This window comes from Natrix helvetica, assembly GCF_964273705.1.
Source record: "Natrix helvetica genome assembly, chromosome: 7".
Classification (NCBI taxonomy): Eukaryota; Metazoa; Chordata; class Lepidosauria; order Squamata; family Natricidae; genus Natrix; species Natrix helvetica.
Genome location: NC_138558.1, coordinates 3,541,753 through 3,560,391, shown reverse-complemented (window position 1 = coordinate 3,560,391; position 18,639 = coordinate 3,541,753). Strand labels below are relative to the sequence as shown.

General features: G+C 47.2%; 1 protein-coding gene across 1 annotated transcript in view; it reads right to left on the bottom strand.

Moving 5' to 3' along the window:
- Positions 1-18,639, bottom strand: part of GFRA4 (GDNF family receptor alpha 4) — a gene marked incomplete at both ends in the record, with an annotated part of 90,888 nt that overhangs the window by 40,217 nt on the left and 32,032 nt on the right. The gene's annotated exons all lie outside the window — the stretch shown is intronic.

Sequence of the window (18,639 nt, the reverse complement as noted above, 5' to 3'; positions counted from 1 at the left end):
TAAATATGAGTCAGTTGCCAAGTGTCTGAACTTTGTGACTACGGGGCCACCGCAATGGTTGCAAGTGTGAATAACGGTCATAAGTCCCTTTTTTCCCGTTGTAACTTCAAGTGGCCCTTAAGCAAACCATCGTAAGCCGAGGAGTACCTATAACAGTGGCACTGAAAACAGCAATTGGCCGTGACAACCTATCCTCGCATTTACAACCATCTCAGTGTCCCCAAGGTCACACGATCAAAATTCGGCATAAAATTCGGCCCTTGGCCCTTGGCATGCTTTATGACGGTCGCAGCGTTCCAGAGTTATGTCATTGCCCCTCTGCGACCTTCCCAGCCAGCCAAGTCAACGGAGGGTTCCGGATTAGCTTAACGGCCGTCAGATTCGCTTAACAACGGCTTAACAATTTCGCTGAATGAACGGTGGCCCAGAAGGCTGTAATAATAGGGGGCGTCTCCGCCTTGCTTAGCGATGGAAATGCGGCTTCCAATTGTGGTCGTAAGTTGAGGACTACCTGTTGCCGTGTTTTCACAAACTTGGCAAGAGCCTTGGAGATGTGTGGGAGTTGAAGTCCTCCCAGTTTAAAGGGCCGTGTGCCAGGCCTGCAGCCGCCTTTTCTTTTGGATCTTTGGCCTGCCACACTTTCTATTATTCTACTATGCATTTTCTATTGTGGGAAAATGGGACTGTACGGAGTTAGATGATAGGTAGCCATAATGAAATTCTTTCCAGAAAGCCAAGGTCATCCTTGGTCTCTGCACCTCTGCACCTGACCGGCACTGGATGGGATCTAAGAAGGGATCTATCTCAGAATCATAAGTCTGTGGACTCTATTTTCTATGCTCTCTTTCCAACACGAAAAACCCCAGAAACTTTGGTTCATTTTTATTCAATACTAGTTTAGGGGGGAAAAAAAGACTTCTACTTCCTGTTTTGGCTTCTGTTTTCTAGCCATTTATAAATTCTATTCCATATTTTATAAAAATGCAACTTCTAATAAAGGAACTATATGTTCATCGTTGATTCCAGTGTTTCTCAACCTTGGTGACTTTAAGTCCTGTGGACTTCAACTCCCAGAATCCCCCAGGAAAGAAAAAGAAAGAAAGAGAGAGAGAGAAAATACAGACGAGAGAGAGAGAGAGAGAGAGAGAGAGAGAGAAAGGGAAGGAGAAAAAAAGATAAGAAAGAAGGAAGGCAAGAATGAAAGAAAGAGAAAGACAGGAAGGAAGGAAGGAGAAAGATTTATTTATTTAAGGGGGAAGAATAAATGAACAGAAGGAAGGCAATAAAGAGAAAAAAGGAAGGAAGGAAGAAGGAAAGAAAAATGAAAAGAAATAGAAAGGCAGAGAGATAAAGACAGATAGACAAGACAGAGCAAAAGAAAAAAAGGAGAAAGAAAGTTAGGAAAGAAGGAAGGCAAGAAAGAGAAAGGCAGGAAGGAAGAGAAAGAAAAAAAGAGAGATAAGAAAGAGAGAAAGAAAGAGCAAATGAAAGGAAGGAAGAAATACAATGGATGCAAATGGATGGATGAGTGGATGGATAGAGTAGGTAGGTAAATAGATAGCGAGGTAGGTAGGAAGAAAGAAAGGAAAGTAGGAATACAACAGATGGATGGATGGATAGATACGGAGGGGAAGGAGGGAGAGAGGAATGAAGGAAGAAGCGGGAGGGAGAGAGGGAGGAAGAGAGGAATGAAGGAAGGGAGAAAGAAGAAGGGAGAGAGGAAGGCAGGAAAAAGAGGGAGGGAGAGAGGGAGGGAGAGAGGAGTGAAGGAAGGGAGGAAGGAGGAGTGAGAGAGGAAGGAAGGAAGGAAAAAGAGGAAGGGAGAGAAGGGAGGGAAGGAGAGAGGAAGGAAAGAAGGAAGAGGGAGGGAGGGACTTAGAGGGTCTCCCCTTCTTTTTCCCTCCTGCATGAAGGGCACTTGGGGGGGGGGGTTGATGATCATCAGAACCAGTTTAAAGACTTCTAAAGCCCCCCCGAAAGGCTCTTCCGAGGGCCAAGGTCTCACGTGGCCTGAATTTCTCACAAGCGAGAAATTCCCCGGTGGTCGGCTGAACTCACACAATGGATTTAGCTTCACCGTGCCCTGGAGGCTCCCCTTCATTCCCCCTAATGAGTTCATTTAAATCAGGGGTGTCCAAACTTGGGAACTTTAAGACTTGTGGACTTCAACTCCCAGAATTGCTGGGGAATTCTGGGAGTTGAAGTCCACAAGTCTTAAAGTTCCCAAGTTTGGACACCCCTGATTTAAAGAATGTGCAGCCCTGCGTTGGGTCTTGGAAAAACAACAACACACCCACAAACACACCCACAGCCCCGTCCAGATTTCTCTGGGGTTTCTCAGGACATCCCGCTCCACAACTTCCTTACTTGGCCACACAAAATTGTGGTCCCAGCTGTGGTTGTGTACTTGTACAACACCTGAGAAGCCCTTGCAAAGGATCCTGGGAGTTGTAGTTTGCCGCCTTCACAGGTAGTCCTCGACTTAACGACCGCAATTTATTTTGCTAAGTCAGAAAAGTGTTGTTAGTTTCCTCCCATCCTACGACTTTTCTAGCGACTTCAATGAATCACCGCAAATGCTGTTAAATGATGCGCTTAAGATTCAGACGCTCGCTGACACTCGTATTTATGACGGCCGCAGTGTCACGCAATCTCCCTTTTGACAAGCAAAGTCAAGGGGGAAGCCAGATTCACTTAACAACGGGGTTACTAATTTAACAACTGCAAGGATCCGCCGAAGTAACCGGAAAAGTCGTAAATGGGGACAAAACTAAACAATTTTCTCACTTAGCAACATAAATTTTGGGCTTGATCGTGGTCGTAAGTCGGGGACTACCTGTAAAGGCTAATCTTGGCATGTTGCATCTCTTGGTATCTTGGGCTTCGTGATGCTAGGGAAGCTTGGGTCAGAACCCCTATACCCGTGCTGGGTTTCTATTTTTTTTACTAATGGTTCGCTCATGCGCAGAAGCGTCCAGGCGGGTGAGCGAACTGGGCCAAACTGGGAGCTGGGTTGCTGACCTATTAAATAATAGTCCTCAACTTACAACAGTTCGCTGAAAAAAGGTGACTATGACCCTTTTTCACACTTAGGACCCCCATAAAATCCCCATGATGATGTAATTCCCACGCTTGGCAATTAGTTCATACTTATGACGGTTGCAGTGTCCCCAGGTCACACGACCCCCCTTCGGCGACCTTCTGACAAGCAAAGTCCATGGGAAAGCCAGATTCACTTAACAACCGTGTGAGTGGCTTAACCGCTGCTGTGATTCGCTTAACGACTAGGGCAAGGAAGGTCGCAAAATGAGGCAAAACTCACTTAGCAAATGTCTTCCCTTAACAACATAAATTTTGGGGTGAATTGCGGTCGTAGGTCTACCTGTATGATACTCGTCCATTTGGGTTTCCTTGCCTAAATGTAGAACCTTACCTCCTCCCCCCCTCCCCCCCGGTTGAAGTTAATTTTATTAGACAGGGCCCTGCGTTCATTAATTTTATTTGAATGGAGACCCGTCTCCTTATTAATAACGCTCGTCCGCTCGTCCATTGTGAGGCTAATCTCGCTAAAGTCCATACACGTTGGGGGTGCCAAAATACAATTATTTTCTCCTTGCATCAGCCTGTGTGAGAGACAATGCCCGAAGTTTTACCGTGTTTCCACAAAATTAAGACAGGGTCTTATTTTTTTCTGATTAATATTTTTTATTAAGGTTTTTACAAAACCAAACATAAAAACCACATTCTATATCCATTCTTCCCATTCCTAAGACATCGGCAGATCCCATTTTGTTTATCGTCGTACATACTTTCCATTCGTTTTACATTTGCAATTTCCTCTTTAGATTTATAATGCTTATAACCTAATATTACATATATATTCCAGTGGTGGGTTTCAAAATTTTTTAGAACCTCTTCTGTAGGTGTGCCTGCTTTGTGGGAGTGGCTTGCCAGCCATGTGACCAGATGGGAGTGGCTTGCCAGCCATGTGACTGGGTGGGAGTGGCTTGGCAACCATGTGACTGGCCAACTTGTAAAATGTGGTGAAACTCACTTAACAACGCTCTTGCTTAGCAACCAAAGTGTTGGCTCAGGAACTGTGGCATTGAAGTGTGCAAGTCTTAAAGCTGTCAAGTTACAAGACCCTGGCACCCCTAACCCTTTAGAGAAAAAAAACCTCAGGGGTGTTCAAACTTGAGCGCTTTAAGACTTGTGGACTTCAACCCCCAGAATTCCTCCTCCAGTCATTTTGGATCAGGAACTCTGGCATTGAAGTGTGCAAGTCTTAAAGCTGTCAAGTTACAAGACTCTTGCATCCCTAATCCTTTAGGGGAAAAAACCCTCATGGGTGTTCAAACTTGACAGCTTTAAGACTTGTGGACTTCAACTCCCAGAATTCCTCCTCTCGCTCTTCATCTTGATGATGTGGGGACGGGCGGGGGGAGGGAGCTGCAACTGGCTCTAAACAGCACTGTAGATTTGTGGAACCTCTTCTACAGAAGAAGTTAGAACTGGCAGGAGGCCACCCCTGAAAAATTCTACTTTCCTTCAATATTCCCGTTCTCTAAGCAATGATACCATTTATTCCATACTGTATAATATTCTTTATCTTCGTCATCTTGCAAATTAAAAGTTAACTTGATCATTTCCGTGCAGTCCCTTATTTTTTAAATTATCATGTTTTCGGAAGGTACGCTGTCTAATTTCCAATTTTGAGCGTATGTTCAAGGGTCTTATTTTTTTTTGACCCCCGAAATAAGCGCTTGGCCTTATTTTCGGGGAGCCCTTATTATTTTTGAGGTGCAGGAGGTGGCGAGCGTGGTCACCTCGTGGCTGCTGATGTGTTGCAATATTTTCGGGGAGGGCTTATTTTAACGCATGCGCTCAAAAGCCCGATTGGGCTTATTATCCGGGGAGGTCTTAGTTTCGGGGAAACTAAGGGTACAAAGAGGAAGATTGAAAACTCAGGGACTTTCACTGGGGAAAACCACACTCCTCTTAAGATTCCCGCCGTTCCTTTTTCCACCTCTCGACTCACATCTTAAAAGGGAATTACATTTTCTATTACATAATCAATTGGGGTTAATGGAGCCTCTCGGGGGGCCGGTTGCTTCTCCTTGTTCTTCCAATTGGTCCATTTCTCCAAAAATTGAGTGCTTAAACGGATACCAAGCCTTGTGAAGACTTTGGGGGAAATGGCCCCAGGATTTTATCAAGCCCAATTACGGAGAGGATTCCCCTAATAAAGTTTCTTTTTCTTTTTTTAAAGAAAAGGACGCTTGCCTGTTAATTTTAGCCAATTTCCCACAACATTGGACCAGCTGCTTTGGAGACGTTTAAGGCAGGGATGAAATCAGCTTACCTTTGCTACTCGTTCGGGCAGGACCTTGCGCGCACGCGCAGAGCATCAAAACAGGACAAGACTGCCACCGAGTGCGGCTGGAAAGGTAAGTACAACGGGGGGAGGGGGGCAATCCGCTGTGCCACGCGATTTAGATTAGCTAGAAAGCAGGAAATATGACGATTCTAGTTAATATAAATCGCACGTCACAGCTGATCGTTGGAATCAGGGGTGAAATGCTACCAGTTCGTCAGACGAACCGGTAGCATTTTTTTTAAATTACTGGTTCGGGGGAACCGGTCCGAACCAGTACCACTTCATCCCTGATTCGAAGGGCTATTTAGTGTGACGGGGAAGAGACCCAGTGGATCCTGGAATCTGGGATTCTGTCTCTAGCAAGAAAATGAAGTTCTTACTTAGTGTCCTGTGAGAAAAAAGAGTAAACAAAACTCGCAAGCGTAGGACAAGATGAGAATTGAGCTCCTTTGGCTGCACAGCTAGTCCTCAAGGTATGATCACAATGGAGACCCCAATTGAGGTCGCTAAGCGAAACATGTGTTAGCTGAGTTCGCCCCGTTTCTGCGACTTTTCTCGCCACTGTTGTTAAGTGAATCATTGTATTTCCCACTGTTGTTAAGTGAATCAATGCACAATGAAGCCCCAAATTTATGTCACTAAGCAACACATTGTTTAAGTGAGTTTACCCCATTTTTACGATCCTTTCTTGCACAGTTGTTAAGTGAATTGTTGCATTTGTTAAGTTAGTCGCCCAGTTGTTAAGTGAATCCGGCTTCCCCATTGACTTTGCTCGTCAGAAGGTCGCAAAAGGGGATCACGTCACCCCAGGATGCTGCAATGGTCGTAAGTATGAACCAGTTGCCAATTGTCGCAGCCTCCCCAGAGTCAGCTGATCAAAATTCAGATGCTTGGCAAATGACTCATATTTATGACGGTTGTTGCAATGTTCCCCGGGAGTGGGGTTTTTCACATGATCCCCTTTTACGACCTTCTGACTGGCAATGTCAATGGGGAAGTTGGACTCACTTAACAACTGTGTGACTAACAACCAATGCAATGATTCGCTTAACAATGGTGGCAAGAAAGGTTGTAAAACGGGACAAACTCACTTAAGAAATGGGTTGCTTAACAACATAAATTTGGGGCTCAATTGTGGTCGTAAGTCGAGGACCACAATTGTCTTTTAATAACAAGTAAAGCATTTTTTCAGAAATTATATCATTTCTTGCAGAAACGCAACCAGTAGCAACATCTGGCTCCACATTGAATTTTTTTGTGGGGGGGGAATTGGGGGGGACGACTACCCGTAGTATTTTAAAATTTACCTCCCACCCCCCTTGTTGCCCCCAGAGGAACTTTGCTTATTAAATGCTTTGGACTCTCCTTTGCAATTGGCAAAGAGCTTTGGGGAAATCGATGCCAACAATAAACAAGTCAATGAAACAATTAAAAGCTGAGCAGGGAAGCTGATGAAGAAACATCCACCCCGAAGGCCCCAACGATTGGCGCCCCGAGGGGGAGGGCGGGAGGGGGAGGAAGGGGCTTCACCCGCTGCCCTGAGAGGAAAGGAGGACGGGTCCTAGGCTGGGAGGGGCCCGTGGGAGGGGGAGGGAGCGGGAGGGGAAGCGGGGAACATGTTTAAAAAAGGGGGGCAGAAAAAGGAAATGGTGTTCCATCTAGCTATCATCCACCCGTCCGTCCTTCTGTCTGTCCATCCGTCCATCCATCCTCCCCCCTCTCTCTCTATATATGTAAATATGTACATACATACATACATACATACATACATACATACATTCATATATATATAATCCATCTATCCCTCTGTTTGTCCGTCCATCCATCCATCATTGTATCTATTGCATCTCCATTGTACCTATCCATCCATCATCCATCCATTATCTCTCCCTCTCCCACCTCACTCTAATCCATTTGTCCATTTATCCATGCATCCACGATCTGACCATGGATCCATCCATCCATCCCTCTATCTGTCCATTCGTCCGTCCGTCCGTCCGTCCGTCTGTCTTCTCTCTCTCTCTCTCTCTCTCTCTCTCTCTCTCTCTCTCTCTCTCTCTCTCTCTCTCTCTCTCTCTCCTCTCTCTCTCTCTCTCTCCTCTCTCTCTCTCTCTCTCTCTCTCACCTATCTATATCTATTATATCGCTCTCTCTCTCTGTGTGTATCACTGTATCTATTGCATCTATTGTATCTATCCATCCATTCATCCATTATCTCTCTCTCTCTCCTCTCTCTGTCATCCGTCCCTCTGTCCGTCCGTCCGTCCATCCATCTATCCATCCTCCCCCCCCTCTCTCATATCCATCTGTCTCTCTCTCCATCTGTCTGTCTGTCTGTCTGTCTATCATCTATCATCTATCTATCTATCTATCTATCTATCTATCTATCTATCTATCTATCTATCATCTATCTATCCATCCATCCATCCATCCATCCATCTATCACATCTCTATCGTACCTCTCCATCCATCCATTCATCATTTACCATCTATCATCTCTGTATTTTATCTATCTCTATTATATCTATCCATCCACCCATCATTACATTAATCTTGTGCTTATTCTGTTTCTCATTCTGTCTGTCTATTATCCCTCCATCCCTCCATCTGTCCCTCCCTCCGTCCATGATGGAAACTAATCATGGAGAGAAGCAACATGGAATTAAGGAGAAACTTCCTGACTGTGAGAACAATTAATCAGTGGAACAACTTGCCACCAGAAGCTGTGAGTCCTCCATCACTGGAGGTTTTTAAGAAGAGACAGAAATTGTGTAGGATCTCCTGCTTGGGCAGGGGGTTGGACTAGAAGACCTCCGAGGTCCCTTCCAACTCTGCTATTCTGTTATGCCATAAAAAACGACAACATGGGAGGTACTAAGCCAATATCTCAGATACGGTTGTTTTAATAGGACATTTTTTTCTGCTGCTTCATGATGAGCCATGACTATTTCTTCATGTTTTATTTTTTTTCTGCTTTATTATTTTTAATCTACGGCATCCGAGCTTCTCAGAAGCCTCTTCGGGGCTATCTGGCAGGGGAGCAGGAAGGAGAGGCTAGATAATGAATAAAATAAAATACAACGATAACGACAGAGAAAAGGGATAAAATATCCTGCTATGCAATTGTACTGGGCATGGCAAATGGATTTTTTACCACCCAAAAAGTGAAGAGAAATTGGAAGATGAAGGAGGAGGATTCCGCCTGGGTGCTATGAAAATGATCCCTTTTTTTGCATATGCAATTAGTAAAAAATATATACAGTATATATAAGGCAACCATCTTCCAGATGTTTATCTCATTTTAATGATGTGGCAGGACACAAAATGAGACCCCTACAGGGAGCAAAAGCTCCACTCCGTGCTGCCCTAGATAGGGGCTCAAGCTTTTCCCCAACTGTTTCATTTTGAAATTTCCCAAGACTAAAATAAAGAAATGAAAGAAGAAAAAGGAACTTGCATAGCGTCCGTTAGCACAAAGGAAGAGATTGGACAAACTTTTGTCTGAAATGGAATAAGTAGGGTTTCTTGCCTAAGCAGGGGGTTGGACTAGAAGACCTCCAAGGTCCCTTCCAACTCTGTTATTCTCTTCTCTTCTGCTCTGCTCTCTGTTCTGCCTCATTCTATTCCATTTATTCCTATTCCTATGCCATTCTATTCCTGTTCCATTCCTGTTCTATTCTATTCTATTCTATTCTATTCTATTCCTCTACTCTCTCTACTTTACTCTACTCTACTCTACTCCAATGGTTCTCAACCTTCCCAATGCCGTGACCCTTTAATACAGTTCCTCATGTTGTAGTGACCCCCAACCATAAAATTGGTGTCTCGGTTCCTAAGACCATCAAAAATATGTGTTTTCCGATGGTCTTAGGCGACCCCTGTGAAAGGGTCATTCGACCCCCAAAGGGGTCCCGACCCACAGGTTGAGGAACACTGCTCTACTCTATTCCTCTGCTCTACTCTACTCCATTCTATTCTACTCTATACCTCTACCCTGTTACTCTACTCTACTCTAGTCTAGTCTAGTCTAGTCTAGTCTAGTCTAGTCTACTCTATTCCTCTGCTCTGCTCTACTGTACTCTATTCTATTCTACTCTATACCTCTACTCTGTTACTCTACTCTACTCTACTCTACTCTACTCTACTCTACTCTACTCTACTCTACTCTATTCTATTCTTCTGCTTTGCTCTGCTCTATACTCTATTCTAAATGGACTGGCATTCTCATAAATTCCATAAATTCCTCCTTTAATGGGCATGTTTACAGTGGACAAGCAGCTGGTGTTACCCTCTCCAATCCTGAATTAGATTGAGTGTTGTCAAAGAAAACTCAACCCATGTCTCGCTTAACGACGGACATAGTGGGCCCAATGGCGGTTAAAAACTCGAGGACTATTGTATTTGGGGCACGTCAACTTCTCTGGGCTCTTGATGTTCAGAAAAGAAACAGATGGTCGGCTGCGTTCACGGAGGCATTTTCGAGTTCCCCAACTATTTCTCCCTTTCCAGTGTCAATTCTCCCCTCCAGGGTTATCATTTGAGGATATCATAACAGATATATTTCAAGCGGTGGCAGTTTGCAGACTAAATTGCACGATTAGGGGGAAAATTTGGCTGGGGGGCGAGTGAGAAGAAATTGGATCCTGGACGGATGACTCTGCAGGTCAAAGTATTTTCTTCAAGGAGACGGGGAGGAATAAATGGGAGATGGGTTCCTTTGATATCCTGCCCTCCGGATGAGTTAGGAGCAATTCCCCAGAATTTCTCACCCTGCAATAGTTGTCAAAAGGACCTCTGGCCCCAGCAGTTTAACACAGACGTGTAGAAGACGTATTTAAGGTGTGTGTCCTCGACTTACGACCGTCGTTTTCGGAGGCCAACCTTTTGGTCGCTAAGTGAGATGGTGGTTAGGTGAGTTTGGCTCAGAGGTGGGCTGCTAATTTTTTCCCTATTGGTTTGGGCATTCGTCTGCGTACGCCAGGGGTGTCCAAACTTGAGAACTTTAAGACTTGTGGACTTCAACTCCCAGAATTCCCCAGCCAGCCATGCTGGCTGGGGAATTCTGGGAATTGAAGTCCACAAGTCTTAAAGTTCTCAAGTTTGGACACCCCTGGCGTACGCAGAGAAGCATCCGGACGGGTGGGCGGAGCCTCCCGCTACAGCGGCTAACGGCTTGGGCCAATCCAGGCCAAACCGGCCGCAGCCCACCTCTGGTTTTGCCCCATTTGGCCACTTTTCTGACCACGGTGGCTAAGCGGATCGTTGCGGTGGTTAGTTTTTTTGTTAAGTGGATCTGGCTTCGACGTTTGCTTGTCAGAAGGTCGCAAAAGGGGACCACGTCACCCCTTGGGGCACTGCAACCGTCATAAATGCGAGGCAGTTGCCAAGCGTTTGGATCTTGGTCACGTCACCAAGGCGATGCCACTGAATAGGTCGACCCCCTCCCCTTCTATGGGGCAGCCCCTCAAATACTGGAAAGCTGCTATCCTGTCCCCCCTGGTCCTTCTTTTCATTAAAATAGACCAGGGGTGTCAAACTGGATTATTTTTGAGGGCCGGATTAAGCATTGCAGTTCTCCTCTGCGGACCGGGGGTAGGGAGCCCGAGGGAGGGTGAGGGAGACAGCCCCCGCATGGCCCGTTTTCGGCCTGGATGGCCTCCTGCAGCACTTTGCCCGCCATTTTGACTGCCAGAAGCATTGTGGGTCGGTTCTTTGCTATTCCCGGGCTGGCCTCGTGGGCCAGATTTAAGCAGCCCGAGGGCCAGATCCGGCCCGCAGGCCTTGAGTCTAACACTTGCATTAGACATATCCAGTTCCTGCAACCATTCTTTGTACGTTTTAGACTCCTAATCCTCTTTGTTGCTCTTCTCGGCACTCTTTCTAGAGCATCAGCATCTTTCTTTATAATATGGTGACCGAAATTGGATGCAGTTGGCCGAGCGTGGTCTTACCAAGGCTTTGTAAAGGGGTACTAACACTTTACGTGATCTTGAGTCTACTCCTCCGTTAATGCAGCCTAGGATTGCGTTGGCTTTTTTGGCAGGTGCAGCAATCGGCCCCCTCATGGGCATCTTGCCATCATAGACCGGATGGGGAGAGGGGGCAGGGGAGGACGGAAGGGCAGTAAAGCTCCCTCCTCTTCCTCCTCCTGTTTCCCTCCTCCCCCTCCAATCCCACAAACCCTACTCCCTTCTAGCACTGATGATATCGCCAAGTTTGGTGATGAAATGTCTGCAAGGAAACCACCAAGGACCACACAGTCATCGTCCCCCTCCCCCTCCTCCTAACCGGGCTCTGAGGAGGCCATGACAGGATTACCCCTCAAACATCTCAGCATTCTCAAAATATTTTGGAGAGCTCTGGTTGGCTGGAAACAGACTGGTCATGGGGGAGCGATGGGCTTCAGGCAATCCTTTTTGTATCTATCTAGCACAGGGAAATTCAGAGCGGGATTGATTTTACTGCGGCCGACAGCTTTAGTAAAAGAATCTTTTGCTTTAACCGAAGGGAGTCGATGGTTTCTCTTTCCTAAGGGATCAGATCAGGGCAGGTCTGACAATAAGCCAGCTATGAATTTTCTCACGCTGGGAAGATACAAGAAGGTTCGCCCGCAGCTAAGCGATTGTCCACTAGGACTCCACAAATCCCTCTCACCATTACGACTATAGAGCCAGGTACCACCTATTCTACCCTTGGGCTTCTGGTTTTTCTTGCCTAAGTGTAGAGCCCGACTTTTCTCTCCACTGAAATTCATTTTGTTATGAACTCTGATAACACTTTCAACCCCTGAGTTTTGCTAAAGATACTTCCTTCCCTCTTTCCCTCCTTCCTATTCCTTTCTTCCCTTTCTTTTTCCCCCTCTCCCTCTTTTTCTTCTTCCTTCCTTTCCCCTCCCTCCCTCCTTTCCTTCTTTTCCTTCCTTCCTTCCTTCCTTCCTTCCTATTCCTTCCTTCCCTTTCTTTTTCTTTTTCCCCTCTCCCTTTCTTCTTCCTTCCTTTCCCCTCCCTACCCACTTTCCTTTTTCTTCCTTCCCTTCCTATTCCTTCCTTCCCTTTTTTTTTCTTTTCTCCCTCTTCCTCTCTTTCTTCTTCCTTTCCCCTCCCTCCCCCACTTCTTTCCTTCTTTTCCTTCCTTCCTATTCCTTCCTTCCTGTCCTTCCTTCCAATTTGTCTTTTAGAAGAGACAAAAAATTGCCAACGTTGGACATCCCTGCTCAATCAAACCTTGGACTACACACTGGTTCTGCTCTTAATTTTTTGTTAATTCTGGTTTTACCTTGCATTCTGTGACTAGAATGGACCTGTCTGAGTCCTAAGAGAGGGTAGTCCTCCAGATATGGGGCCCAGAGACCCTCAACTTTTCAGCCACCCTGATCGACAGCAAGGAGAACTTGGGAGAGCACCATCTGGAGCAAGGGTCTTCAAACAATGTGGGTTTGACATCTTCTCTTCCCATTTCACACCCAGTTCGGAAGACTCCACAGAGGTCAAAAAGGGTCTCGTATCTCGCATTTCGCCTCCCCCCGGGTCATTCTCATGAGGACGAGGACGCCTCCTCTTGAGTTATGAATGTCTCTCTTCTTCTGGCTGGGCTTTCCTGTCTGACGACTTCCACACTTACCTCCGGCAAGTCTCGGGGTAGCCGTTGACATGCTTGGCAATCACCGCGGCATAGTCGTCCCATGCCGGGCGCCTCATCTGTTCCTCCATCCTTCCGTGGAACTTTCATCCGGTTGGCGCTTCTCAGGCGGCCTGAGGCATTGGTCAGGCTGAAGCTCAGATGGAAAAAAAAGCCATTAGAACTGGCTTTTCGTGGCCTACTGAGAAGACGAGACTGACTTTTGATCTCCACCCTAGCTTCTGGCCTCCTCTGCTAATTGCTGCAAGGTCTCCTCAGTCCTAACTCCAAGGTGGGCCTCCCCGTCTTCTTCAGAGACTAAATGAAAAGCTCTCCTTCTTCCTTGGCAGCACCCCCAAATCAGGGGTCAACAAAAGACAGGCTCGTTCCTTTGTTTTGGCTTGCTAGTGGCCAGCGGATTCGGGCAGTGAGGAGGTTGGGGAGGAACCTGGGCCAGTCCTGGAGTCTGGGGAAGGCTCTGATGAGGGCTCTGTGTCGGAGGCAGAGATGGGGCCACGGCCGCCTGTCAGTTATCAGCTGCCTTCAGAGTCAGACATCAGTGGGGCAGAAGACCAGCTGGAGCCTGTTCCCAGTGTGCGCATGCGCAGAGTGGCCAGACGAAGGGAAGAGCTAAAGAACAGGGGTCGACTCGGGAGTAAGGCCACAGGTGGACGATGAATGGCCCCTCCCAGAGGAAATAAAAGAGGAGCAAAAGGGGAGTGGAGTTTGCAGGAGTTCCATTCATTCGAGTGAAGTTCTGTTCCTGACTTCTTGCCAAGGAATTGCTGCTACAGCATGGTGTTTAGAAGATATCGGCCTGGCAGTTCTCCAAGACTGATAAAGGTCGGTAATTGCGAACTATCTTGAAAGACTGTGGCAGTGGTAGGTTCCTACCAGTTCGGACCGGTTCAGCTGAACCGGTAGTGGTTTGGCAGCCTGGGGTCGCTGTAACTGGCAGCGACCCAGGCCTGCCACGCCCCCAAACCGGTTCACCATGTGGAAGCGCCAGAGGCGCCGCCATCTTGTTTTTCGCTTCTGTGCATGCGCAGAACAATTTTTATTGTATTGCTCATGCGCGCGCAGCACCCATCAAGCTCGTGCCCATGTGTGGCGCACCCACGAGTGAACCGGCATTAGTGAATGCCGGAACCACCCCTGGACTGTGGGAGAGGGAAGACTTTGCTTCGTGCTGCTGGGGAAGCTGAGGTCAGAAGAGAAGGGTCGACCGAAAAGGGGCAGGTGAGGCAAGCCAGCTTTCCAGAAATTGGACCCCAGATGAAGAGCAGCTAATTCTGGCTTGTTTGCACCTCCGCTCCTCTGTGTAAATACTGAAAATTATGCTTCAGCTCTCATTAACGTCTGTTTTGCACGGTGCTGGAGATGAATGATCAGATGCAAATGGGAGAGGGAGAGAGATTTTCATTAAGCTAACTTCTCCTGCAGTGCTTTCGCGGATTTGATTAGCCGGGAATTAACCCATGCGTGACGCCAATGTCGGTTTTAAGACTATAAAGTCTCCCAAGACTTGGATCTGACTGGCCATTCTAGAGTGGCAATATCCCAAGCAACAGCCGGATGCACAAAAATCAGCTGGGTAGACTTTGAGGCAATCACCAGGAGACAGGGAGTTCTAGTCCTCTCCTCAGGCACAAAGGCTGGCTGGGTGACCTTGAGCCTATCACTAGGAGATGGGGAGTTCTAGTCCTCCCCTTAGGTATAAAGTGGCTGGGTGACTTTGAGTCAAACACCAGGAGACAGGGAGTTCCAGTCCTCTCCTTAGGTACAGAGTGACTGGGTAGACTTTGAGGCAATCACCAGGAGACAGGGAGTTCTAGTCCTCTCCTCAGGCACAAAGGCTGGCTGGGTGACCTTGAGCCTATCACTAGGAGATGGGGAGTTCTAGTCCTCCCCTTAGGTATAAAGTGGCTGGGTGACTTTGAGTCAAACACCAGGAGACAGGGAGTTCCAGTCCTCTCCTTAGGTACAGAGTGACTGGGTAGACTTTGAGGCAATCACCAGGAGACAGGGAGTTCTAGTCCTCTCCTTAGGTACAGAGTGACTGGGTGACTTTGAGGCAATCACCAGGAGACAGTAAGTTCTAGTCCTGCCTTAGGCATGAAAGTTGGCTGGGTGACCTTGAGCCTATCACTAGGAGATGGGGAGTTCTAGTCCTCCCCTTAGGTATAAAGTGGCTGGGTGACTTTGAGGCAATCACCAGGAGACAGGGAGTTCCAGTCCTCTCCTTAGGTACAGAGTGATTGGGTGACTTTGAGGCAATCACCAGGAGACAGTAAGTTCTAGTCCTCTCCTTAGGCACAAAGGCTGGCTGGGTGACTTTGAGCCTATCACTAGGAGATGGGGAGTTCTAGTCCTCTCCTTAGGTACAGAGTGACTGGGTGACTTTGAGGCAATCACTAGGAGACAGGGAGTTCCAGTCCTCTCCTTAGGCACAAAGGCTGGCTGGGTGACTTTGAGCCTATCACTAGGTGATGGGGAGTTCTAGTCCTCTCCTTAGGTACAGAGTGACTGGGTGACTTTGAGGCAATCACCAGGTGACAGGGAGTTCTAGTCCTCTCCTTAGGCACAAAGGCTGGCTGGGTGACTTTGAGCCTATCACTAGGAGATGGGGAGTTCTAGTCTGCTCCTTAGGCACAAAGGCTGGCTGGGTGACTTTGAGCCTATCACTAGGAGATGGGGAGTTCTAGTCCTCTCCTTAGGTAAAGAGTGACTGGGTGACTTTGAGGCAATCACCAGGAGACAGGGAGTTCTAGTCCTCTCCTTAGGCACAAAGGCTGGCTGGGTGACTTTGAGGCAATCACTAGGAGACGGGGAGTTCCAGTCCTCTCCTTAGGCACAAAGGCTGGCTGGGTGACTTTGAGCCTATCACTAGGTGATGGGGAGTTCTAGTCCTCTCCTTAGGTACAGAGTGACTGGGTGACTTTGAGGCAATCACCAGGAGACAGGGAGTTCTAGTCCTGCCTTAGGCATGAAAACTGGCTGGGTGACTTTGAGTCAAAAACCAGGAGACAGGGAGTTGTAGTCTGACCTTATGCAAGAAAACCGGCTGGGTGACTTTGGATCACTCGCCCTTTTTAGCCCAACTTCACAGGGTTGTTGTTACGGGGAAAACAGGAAGAAAGAGTATTAGGTAAGTTTGCCGCTTAACCTATAAATATGAGTCATGAATATGAGTCACTTGCCCAAGCACCTGAATTTTGATCATGTGACCACGGTGATGCTGCAACGGTCGTAAGTGTGAAAAACAGTCATAAGTCACTTTTGTCACTGCCATCGTGGCAGGCGCATTAAGAGAAGTAATTGCTTTATGTTTAATGAATCGCAGCCACGATGCGAAGGTACATTTTGTCCTTCCTCCTTCTTTGGATGATCTGATAGGTACCCTGCCAACTTCGCATTCATGCATCCCTTGGCAATATTGCTCAATTCTGGGAGTTGAAGTCTCTCTGTCTTCAAGTTGCCAAGGTACAATCCATCCATCAGAATAGAGCTGGAAGGGACCTCGGAGGTCTTCTAGTCCAACCTATGCCAGGAGTCAGCAACCTGCGGCTCGGGAGCCACATGTGGCTCTTCCACCCCTCTGCTGCGGCTCTCTGTTGCCGGTCAGCTCCACAATTGATAGGGCTTCCAGTTAGGACAGGGGTGTCCAAACTTGGGAACTTTAAGACTTGTGGACTTCAACTCCCAGAATTCCCCAGCCAGCATGGCTGGCTGGGGAATTCTAGGAGTTGAAGTCCACAAGTCTTAAAGTTCCCAAGTTTGGACACCCCTGGGTTAGGACAGGTGGAGGAAAAAGGATGTCACACTAGGAGGAGACTATGGTGGGGGAACCGGACTTCCAGTCAGCTCCAGGATTGAGCGGGGGGCTTCAGGTTAGGACCCTTGTGGCTCTTTTGAGTGTTTAAGTCTGCTGACCCTATACCATTTCAGACAAGTAGCTGTTCAGTCTCTTCTTAAACCTCCAGTGATGAAGCACTCACAACTTCCAGTAGCAAGTAGTTCCACTTGTTAATTGTCCTCACTATTCAGAAGTTTCTGCTTAATCCCAGGTTGCTTCTCTCCTCGATTTGTTTCCATTCTCCTTTTGCCTTCTGGTGCTTTGGAAAATAAGTTGACCCCCTCCTCTTTGGGGCAGCCCCTGAAATACTGCAATACTGCTAGTCCTTCTTTTCTCTCGACTGGCCAAACCCAAATCCTGTAAGTTTTAGTCTCCAGGCCTTTAAATCATCTTAATTGCTCTTCTTTATGCATTTATTCCAAAGTTTCAACATCTTTCTTTTGTAGTATGGCGACCATCATTGGTTGCAGTTATTCCAGGCGTGGCTTTACTAAGGCTTTACAAAGCAGTACTAATACAGGTTGAGTAACCCCGTCTCTTAGCTCCTTCCAGAGCGATAAGTGGGGCACCCTCTAAATTTAGTTGAAGGCGACGTGGCTCCTTTTTTAATCACCCTGCTGGCGTCGGATCGTTTTAAAAGACTTCCTCCGACGTTAAAAGAACGGCTTTTATCACACCTTTTGAAAGAACCTTGCGGAAAGTTTTTGTCCCAGCCTGCAACTCCCTGATCAAAGGGAGCTGATGCAGGAATTGCAGAAACATGAATAAAAATTAACTGTTGGATGGAGGGAGCATCGAAAGCTGAGGTTGTTTTGGGCAGATGTCAGAGAAATCTAGCCGGGGGAAAGTCTTCACTTCGCTCGGCTAAAAAAATAAAATAAAAATCAGACATGATGTTGAGAAACCACGAGACAAATTGCTTCATAAGCAGGCAGGAAAACTAGTTAGCTTTTGAGAAAACTAACCTCAAAACACAGGGATCCTCGACTTGCGGCCACAATGGAGGCCCCAGATCTCTGTTGCTAAGCGAGACGTTTGTTAAGTGGGTTTTGCCCCGTTTTATGACCTTTCTTGCCACGGTTGTTAAGGGAAACACTGCGGTGTTATTTATCGAGGTCTCTGCCATTGTTGTCTTTACAAAGAATGCAAGACAGAGAAAGTATGCAACACAGCTTCCTATTCCTATCCCCCCCCCACAACAACAACCCTGTGAGGTAGACTACTAGACGAACAGGGCTAGCCCAAATTCCCACAGCCAGCTTTCATGCCTAAAGCAGAACTAGAATTCCTAGTCTCCCAATGATTGGCCCAACGTCACCCAGCTAGCTTTCATATCTAAGACAGAACTAGAACTCACCATCTCCTGGTGACTGGCCCAAAGTCACCCAGTCAGCTTTCATACCTAAAGCAGAACTAGAACTCCTTGTCTCCCAATGATTGGCCAAAAGTCACCCAGCCGGCTTTCATAGCTAAGGCAGGACTAGAACTCACCATCTCCTGGTCCAAAGTCACCCAGCCGTCTTTCAGGCCTAAGGTGGAACTAGAACTCACCATCTCCTGGTGACTGGCCCAAAGTCACCCAATCAGCTTTCATATCTAAAGCAGAACTAGAACTCCTTGTCTCCCAATGATTGGCCAAAAGTCACCCAGCCGGCTTTCATAGCTAAGGCAGGACTAGAACTCACCATCTCCTGGTCCAAAGTCACCCAGCCGTCTTTCAGGCCTAAGGTGGAACTAGAACTCACCATCTCCTGGTGACTGGCCCAAAGTCACCCAATCAGCTTTCATA